At 45.2% G+C, this 8,828-nt stretch overlaps 1 long non-coding RNA gene across 1 annotated transcript in view; it reads right to left on the bottom strand.

Annotated features, from left to right (window-relative positions):
* Positions 1–571: 571 nt before the first annotated feature.
* LOC117802396 overlaps positions 572–8,828 on the bottom strand; it is a 52,027-nt gene continuing 43,770 nt past the window's right edge. The window contains exon 3 of the long non-coding RNA XR_004625770.1: positions 572–735. This is a non-coding gene — a long non-coding RNA (uncharacterized LOC117802396). The remainder of the gene's footprint in view (positions 736–8,828) is intronic.

The following is an 8,828-nucleotide window of genomic DNA, read 5'->3' as shown; positions in this document are numbered from 1 at the left end:
GACCAAGGCCAGAGCCCTGGGGTGGGTCTCCCACATTCTGGGTCTGGGAGAAGATGAGGACCCCCCAGAAGAGTGAGAAGGAACAGACAGGAAGGACAAAGCTGGGAGTGTGTCGTCCCAGAAGCCAAGGAAAGGGAGAGTGTCAAGGAGGCAGCAAGGATCCACTGTGTCAAATGTCACTGGTGGCTCAGACAGGAGCAAGACCTAGAACTGGCCTTTGGGTTTAGCCATGTGGAAGTCATTGATGACCTTGACAAGAACCCCTTTCCACAGAGTAAAGGGCAAGCAAGCCTAGTTTGAGTGTGTTTAAGAGAAAAGAGAAGAGGAATTGGACACAATGAGTCCATCAACATGAAAATAAGCAGAGATGGGACAATCAAGGCTTAGGAGAGAAAGGGGAGTACTGCTGGAACAGTGCCTTTGGGTAGTCTAAACGGGGTAAGAATCCAGTCACTTTAGTCACTAAGAGCTGGCTTCTGTCATAGTTTCTAGGGCTGCTATCACAAAGCTCCACAAACCGGCTGGCTTAGACAATGGAAATGTACTGCCTCACCGTCTCGGAGGCTAGAAGTCCAAGGTCAGGATATTGGCAGGGTTGGTTCCCTCTGAGGTCTGTGCAGGAGAATCTGTTCCCAACCCGGTGGTTGGCTGGAAATCTTTGTCATTTCTTGACTTGCAGGCACATCACCCTGTCCATGCCTTCCTGTTCATATGGTGTTCTTCCTGTGTGCACGACTGTGAACAAATTTCCCCTTTGCATAAGTGGTATTGAATTAAGGGGCCCACCCTACTCCAGTATGACCTCATCTTAGCTAATTACATTTGCAACGACCCTGTTTCTAAATCAGGGCACGTTCGGAGGTGCTGGGGTTAAGATTTCAACACAGAAATTTTTAGAGGGCACAATTCAACACATAACAGCTTTAGATGGGGGGGCGGACACTGTATCTTTAGTAATAGGAGAGAAGGTAGAATGCTTGTTTGAAAATGCTGGTGGGTTTAGAGATACATTTGTGAAAGTCTGCAGATGTGTCCTTCTGAGTGCTTCCATTTTTTCAGAGATGTGGAAAGCAAGGTCATCAGCTGAGAGTGCCAGCAAAGGCAGGTTGAGGACAGGGATGCTGTAAAGTTGTTTCCAGTGGGACGAGAGTGAGGGGTCTAAGGAAATAGAGCGTGACAGTTGGGCAACTTTATGGGCACAGCTGTGGTCCTTGGTTCTGTATCTAAAGCCGGGTCTTCAGGGTGGTGTTGACTTTTTCTCAAGCTCCACTCTGCCACATGGGGGCAGCAGGGAGTGGGGGAGGGTTGTGGTTTACTAGGGCCCTGGTTTTACAAAGCAAGTTCTGTGCCCAGGGGAGGAAAGGGAGAAGGAAGTTGACAGTAAACCCAAGGAAGTTGTACTGATAGACTGTGGAAGTAAAACTGGGTAAGAGGGAAGAGAGGACCGTCTGCGCAGACACTATGATCAATCCAAGTTTACAGATGCAGAAAGTGATGGATGGAGAAGTGAAGTTCTTTTTGGGGGTTCAATCAGTGGCAGAATCAGAATTCAAACTCAGCTGTGCAGCTCAAAGCCTATATTCATAGAGGCTTAGAGACCAGAAAGGTGGGAGGAAAGAGGCAGGACAGTGGAGGCATCAGATTAGTTTGGGGACTGTTCTTTCCACTGACTCAGCTCATAACCATCCGTAACCATAAGCAAGGCATTCCTGATCCCTCTAACATGATATTCCATGATTCCAGGGGTTTCCTCTTTTCAGAGAAGGATCTTTTCTCCTTTATTCTGACAGATACTCTCTTTTATTTAGAACAGATATCTGTTTCCCTACTAACCTCCCATCCTCACTTCCTTTCCTCTCTTAAATATATATACTGTTTCATTGTTCCCAAAATAGTTTTATATACTCATTTTCACACTTAGCCCATGGCCAGCCTGCTACAGGGGTTATTTGTATTCCTAAATTCAAGATATGAGGTTTAAAATAGTAAAGAGATAAACCCAACAGGCGGTTAAGAGTAACCTGTGCTTCAAATCTAAACCTTTAGTTTTTAAATTTCTTACTTATTTATTTTTTTAAAGTAGGCTCCATGCCCACTGTGGAGCCCAATGCAGGGCTTGAACTCATGACCCTGAGATCAAGACCTGAGCTGAGATCAAGAGTTGGATGCTTAACTGACTGAGCCCCCCAGGTGCCCCTCTAAACCTTTAATTTTGAATTCAATTCTCTTTCCGTTTCTTAAGATACTTTCTTTAAAAACAGTGTTTTGCTGATTTTGAAGTAGGGTGAATAGGAGAGCAGGTGTGTCGCTGACACTGGAGAAGTTCGGGAACCTAGCTGAGCACTCTTCTGGGATTCTGTAGCATCCATTCAAGCAGTAATTGCAGGGTCAGAGTAAATGACCACTCACATGCCTTCCACCCTTGGCTGTGGGGTAAGTCAGGGAATAGATGTCTATGCTACTAGAAGACAGGCTGGTTAAATGGTTTAGCTATGAAGTGCACGATTGTTCATGCCCTACGTAGTACGGTAGGTGGAGTTGTCTCACTTGTTCTTGGGGCATTCTTTCCGTATCAACAAGAATGTTTCTGAAATATTTGGTAAAATGTATTCATTCAGATATTCAGTCATCCATTCAGCAAATGTTTATAGAGCCCTTGCTATGCATCTGGAATTATGCTAGGTGTTGGATCCTTGCCTTAGGAAATTCATAATCCATCAGGTAGCGCAGACCTGTAAACACATACTCTATCAGTGTGGTGGGGGGAGGTGCTAACTGCGAAGGAGCACGGAGCTGGGGTTCACATCTGGGCAGGGGAAGGAAGGCTTCAAGATGGAGGTGACCCTGCACTTCTAGAGGAGTTCTCTAGACTGCACAGGGGAATAATTGCACAGCCCCCACAGCTCCCGCTACTTCCCTCCCCAAGACTGGTCCTTGCATGGCATCTACACCTGCCACACTAATACTTAAAGACAAGCGAAGAGCAGAATGATTTCTTCGGCTCTGAGCAGCCATGGGATTCAAGAGGGAGACATTGCTGTGACCAGCATGATTATGGGCACGAAGGAGGGCATAAGCGGGCAGAACTGAGGGCTACTCTGAGCTTCCTGAATGACATCGTAACTCCACCCAGGCTTGTGGTCAATCTTAAGTTCCTCTAACTGAGAGACAAACACCAAAGCCTACCTGTATCAGAGGGAAGTACAGAGGACTGGTACGGAGGAGGCTCGGCCCACGCATGCCCTGCTGACCGATGGATTGTTGGCCTGCCGCTTCTCTTCCCTGGGTCACACCTCACCAATTACGGAGCTGATATTGCTAATTATAATGGGTTTATGAATGAATTCTTTTTCTCTATATGATTTTACATTTTTTGTACTTTCCATATTTTCTACAAGGAGAATGTCTTAACTTTAAAATGTTCATGTATTTATTAACCTTTAAAAAAAGTGAAAATGAAGGAATCGAAGTAAATGGCTTCTGAGACCCATTCTGACTCAAAATATGATTTTCCATAAAGAGTAGAGACAGAGGAAATAAGCAGAGTTATGGCTTTGGGTGACAGTGCTCTTTCACAGTAGCTCTCATTCCAGTGCCAAGTCTTGTGTGAAACACTGCACATACATCTTTCACTATGTATCCTAGATATTTGTGTATAGAGAGAGATATAGCATATATCTGCGGAAATGTCCATGTGGATGTCTCTATATAGATAGCATAGCTGTAGATAGATACAGAGCTTGATGATGATATATCCCCACAATAAGGAGAAGCAATAGAGTGAAGTGCTTAAGGTCCTTCTGACTGTGAGTTAAGTTCTGTCTATATATTCCCCATCTGTCTCGGAGCCCAGGGCTAATAAAACTCAGACATATTTATTTATTCTTCACGTGAATATCAGCAATGTGGTTGCCCAGGTCTAGATGGTCTCAAGACCCACTGCTCGTGTTGTCCATCATCATCTTCTCCTTCCACTAAGCCAAGCAGCAAGCGGCATGGGTGAGTGCCCTTAGAATAGGCATTGCCTCTGTGTGCTAGGGCTGCAAAGCAGGGCAGCCCCTGTGACATCCAGGAGAAGCTGGCAGCCCCCACATCCAGAAGTCTGGCCACAGGCATGACTCATTGCCTAGAGCACATCCCACCCTCCCATCACAGCCGAGAGTCAGATTTTGGTAAGGAAAAAGCACTCAGGTGGCCTTCTAAGCTATCTCTAATAGAAACTGGGCATGTTACCAAGAATTGCTGAAGATTTAAGGAAAACAAACATTGTATAAGAAAGGAACAAAACTCAACAAACAGAAAAATTAGCACCCTGGGAAAGAGAAAACAGAATAAATAAAGATGGGGAAATGTAATTAATATTTACACTTACGAAACGAGAATGGAATGTTCTGGAAAAGTACCAATGGGAGACCTTAGAAGTGAAAAAGTGCTTGTTGAAGAAAAAGTCAGTACATGAGGTGGCAGACCACATTTCTCTTCACATTGGTGAAGAGAAAATGAGTGTGTTGTGAGCTGTCCCTGAGCAATCCTGCCAGCTCTTAGAACAGAAGGATCAAGAGATAAAACATCTAGAAAAAGTTCTGATTACTTGGAGGAAAGAGTCAGAAGTCCAGTATCTTTGTGATAAAGTTCAAGATGGAAGGAAGAGACCAAATGAATGAGAGAAAATCAAAGATTTCGTAGAAGAAAATATCCCAGTGCTGGAGAAAGATACATGCTTAGATTGAAAGGACACTCCAGGCTTCTGAGGAGAGTGAAAAAAAAAAAAATCAACCCTAGACACATCTTACTGAAATTCCGGATAATGAAAGGGAAAAAAAGCCAAATGCAATCTAAAATCTTTCAGAGCGAAAACAGATGATCTACGAAGAAAAAAGAACGAGATTGACAACAAGCTTGTGATTGTTGTTAATGGCTACAAGAAATAATGGAATAATATCTTAAGATAGGAAAGAAAATGATTTTGAGGCTGGAATTCTATACTAACCCAGATGATCATTAAAATGTAAGGTCAAAATAAAAGCATTTTAAACATACGAAGTCTGTACAGCAACTCTCACTATAAGAATTTCTGAAAGCTTTGGTCTAGCAAAAGGAAAAAAAAAACACAAGAGAAAGTTATTGCAGAGAGAAACATCCTTGAGTAAAGAAACTAAGACAATTTAAAAATAAATCTTTATAATTGTTGACTATTAAAACAATCAATATTATGCTAGATCTCAAATCCAAAATGATCCGCCTGTATAATGTGGGGCAAGAGGAGGTTAACTTTGTTATAAACAAGGGGAAATACAGATACAGTTCAATTTTAGATTATAGAAAAACAGATTTATTGTATAGTTTGGACAGCAGCTCTAGTGAGCTGCTTTCAGAGTTTGAAAGGGAAGTGAGCAAGTTACATATAAAAGAAAAACAGAGACTCTGCCATCAAGATGGGAATCGTCTTAGCTAACACCTCAATCACTGAGTAACTCTTTAATTTCCCTCTAACACCTCCTGGGTGACTGTTTAACTAGAGTAAGGATGGAGCTATGACTCTTAAGCTTTGCTGCCCATTCGGATCAGCTGGGTAGTGTTTAGGACTCTCAGAAGTAGGCTCCCGTCCATATTAATAAGGCCAGAATCTCTGGGGTGGGACTCAGGCGTCAATAGTTTTTAAAATTCCCCAGAATGAGGCATCTGGGTGGCTCAGTTGGTGAAGCTCATGCCTTAGGCTCAAGTCATGATCTCAGGGTCCTGGGATCGAGTCCCACATCAGGCTCCCTGCTCAAGTGAGGAGTCTGCTTCTCCTTCTCTCTCTGCCCCTCCCCCCCGACTCGTGTGCCCTCTCTCTCTGCCTCTCTCGCTTTCAAATAAATAAATAAAATCTTTAAAAAATAAAACTCCCCAGGTGATTCCAGCATGAGTTTGCTATAAGGAAAAGGTCTCACTTCGTGTGGGGTTAGGTGACCAAGTGACAGTGGGTAGGTTCTTGCTCTCTCTGACATTCATCTTGCCCATCTCCGTGCTGTAGAAGTCGATATGGACAAACTCTAGGGGTCCTGGCAGAGCTGAGAAACTCTGATTCTAAAGGCCAGTTCAGACAGAAGAGAATGCATTTACTTCCTTCTAAAATGTATCACATGGGGGGCGCCTGGGTAGCGCAGTCGTTGGGCGTCTGCCTTCGGCTCAGGGCGTGATCCAGGCATTCGGGGATCGAGTCCCACATCAGGCTCCTCTGCTGGGAGCCTGCTTCTTCCTCTCCCACTCCCCCTGCTTGTGTTCCCTCTCTCGCTGGCTGTCTCTATCTCTGTCAAATAAATAAATAAATAAAATGTATCACATGGGGCCCATGTGAATATGGAGCTCACCTCTTCTTGGTCATCAGGACTGGTACCCACATTGTTGCTCTCTCTACATTGTTGTAGCCAAACCTGACCCCGTTCTCATTAGGAGATGGTTTGGTGGCTGCCCACAGCCACAGGGCAAAAAGCCTATCAAGACCTTCTTGACCTATAATGGTTAGCACCTTTGCTCGGTACTGCTGCTGGTCCCAATGCCAAGTCTTGCCCAGCCTGAAATACCTCTCCCCTCCTCTCCTCTGACTATTCAGGACATACTCAGCTTCTCTAGGAATATACTGCTTCTCTCAACTCACTGTCTTGCTCCTGGATGGATGTCAACTGCCATTTCTTTTTAACATCCTCCAAACCCTTGTTTGGTTGTAAGTCCAATATCATGAAGAGGCATTTAAGCCTGCAGTCTTTGTTTCTTGTTTTTTGGGGGTTTTCGTTTGTTTGTTTTTTACGTAATCTCTGTGCCCAGCATGGGGCTTTAACTCATGACCCTGAGATCAAGAGTTGCGTGCTCTACTGACTGAGCCAGCCAGGCGCCCCAAGCCTGCAGTCTTTGAATGCATTCCCACCATCACCCACCACAGTGTAGGTTAGTCTTCTGGACGTCTTTTCCTCTTCGACACGGTGAAATCCAAATGCCTTTGCATGACATCCATACACTCATCAGTCTAGCACTCATCAACCTCATGAAACTTTCTCTGCCTTTTGGTTAAATTCATTTTCCACTCATGTCTCCAAGGCTCCACGTCTTCATGGCTGGGAGAGCATGCTGCACGCACAGGCTCTCCACTACCCTTCTCTGTGAAGCTGTCTTGGAAGCCACCGTCAGAGCTCAGTTCACCTGCCTTTGTGCTCCCATCCTCCTGTTATCCTCCCTCCATGATGGAAATCATCACTGCGTGTTGTAATTGCATTTCTTGTATGTCAGTGCTTCTTGCTAGACCACAAGGAACTGGAAACAGTACTGTTCTCTGTCTTCACCCATGACTACCATAGCGCCTAACGTTTAATACTTATCAGATGAATGAATGAATCAATGAGTGAAATGATTCTCGACCCTAACTGACCTATCAAAACAAAGATGTTGAGCTTGGTCAAAAGTCAGGATTAACATCAGAGTTTGTTGAAATGCTTATTCCCAGGGGTGCCTGGGTGGCTTAGTCATTTAGCGTCTGTCTTCGGCTCAGGGCGTGATCCCAGGGTCCTGGGATTGAGCCCCACATCAGGCTCCTCTCCTGGGAGCCTGATTCTTCCTCTCCCTCTGCCCCTGCTTGTGTTATCTCTCTCACTGGCTGGCTCTCTCTCTGTCAAATAAATAAATAAAATCTTAAAAAAAGAAAAGAAAAGAAAAGAAATGCTTATTCCCAGGCTTCAGTCCATAGGTTTTGATTCAGACCAGGGTAAGATCCGGCAATCTGCATCTTCAAAGGCCTTCACGGATGAGTGATTTGTCAGATCTGGGGACTTGCACAGCCTTGGGATTTTCCTTGGGAAAGGACGTGCTTTTACCATTTTTCCAGTGTGCGCCGTCGAGAGCACCAGGACTGGTTGTGGGTCTGTTAGGCCTCTCCCTTCCCAGGACGGCCCAGGAGACCCACTGCCCCTGCAGCGTGCTCGCCCCAGATGAAGAAGAGTCTTTACAGCTTGAAACTTCCTACGGGCTGTGCCAGACAGACGCAGACCTGTGCCCACGCAGACGCGCACGGTCACGGAGCCCATGCTGACAGCAGATTCGCTAACTTCTAATCCGAGAGGAGCTGAGGCAAACAGAGCAACACTTGGCTCTCGGGGTCCTGTCATCCTTTTCCTTTCTGATGTGATTGACAGCCTGGGTGTGAGCAGTCTGCTTCTCAGCCTCCATCCTCCTCTAAATGAATATTGATGCTGTGTTTACCTTTAATTAATATTCACTGCGATAAAGGAATTACACTCATTCACTTTTAATTATATCCTTCTTGCATAAACAGGCTTTTAATAACACATTTTTTCAGGGTGGAAAAAACAAGCTGTCTGCCCCCAGCCTTGTCTGGTGCCAGGAAGGCCGCCTCTGCGATTGATAAAGGGGATTTCAATTTGTTACTTGGTGCAGTGGGAGGAGCTGTGGGTGGAAGGTGAGCTCCTTGAAGTCCTAGCTCCGGTTCTGCCGAGGCTACTGCGGGGTCTTCAGCTAGTTCCTTCCCCCTTGTGCTTGCCCTTCATAGCCGAAAAGGGGTTGCACCAGATCAAGCGTTGCCCTCTATGGCTGCATGTTGGGATTTCCTGGGGGAATTACTGAACGATGCCAAAGCCCAGACCATATTCCAGATGAATTAGAACAAGGTCTCCATGGGCTGGCCCAGCTGGTACCACTATTTTGTTAGAAGATTCTCGGATGAAATTCTTTTGAATTTGAGGATTTCAGAGTTGCTAACTGCTGCTGTGGGAATCATTCTCACCAGATTTCTTGTTGCCTGTGGCTCCCGCTCAGGGTCCAGAAGGAAGCTCAGCGCT

Source organism: Ailuropoda melanoleuca, chromosome 1 (assembly GCF_002007445.2).
Source record: "Ailuropoda melanoleuca isolate Jingjing chromosome 1, ASM200744v2, whole genome shotgun sequence".
NCBI lineage: Eukaryota > Metazoa > Chordata > Mammalia > Carnivora > Ursidae > Ailuropoda > Ailuropoda melanoleuca.
The sequence above is the reverse complement of the archived record's forward strand: the minus strand, read 5'-3'. Positions and strand labels throughout refer to the sequence as shown.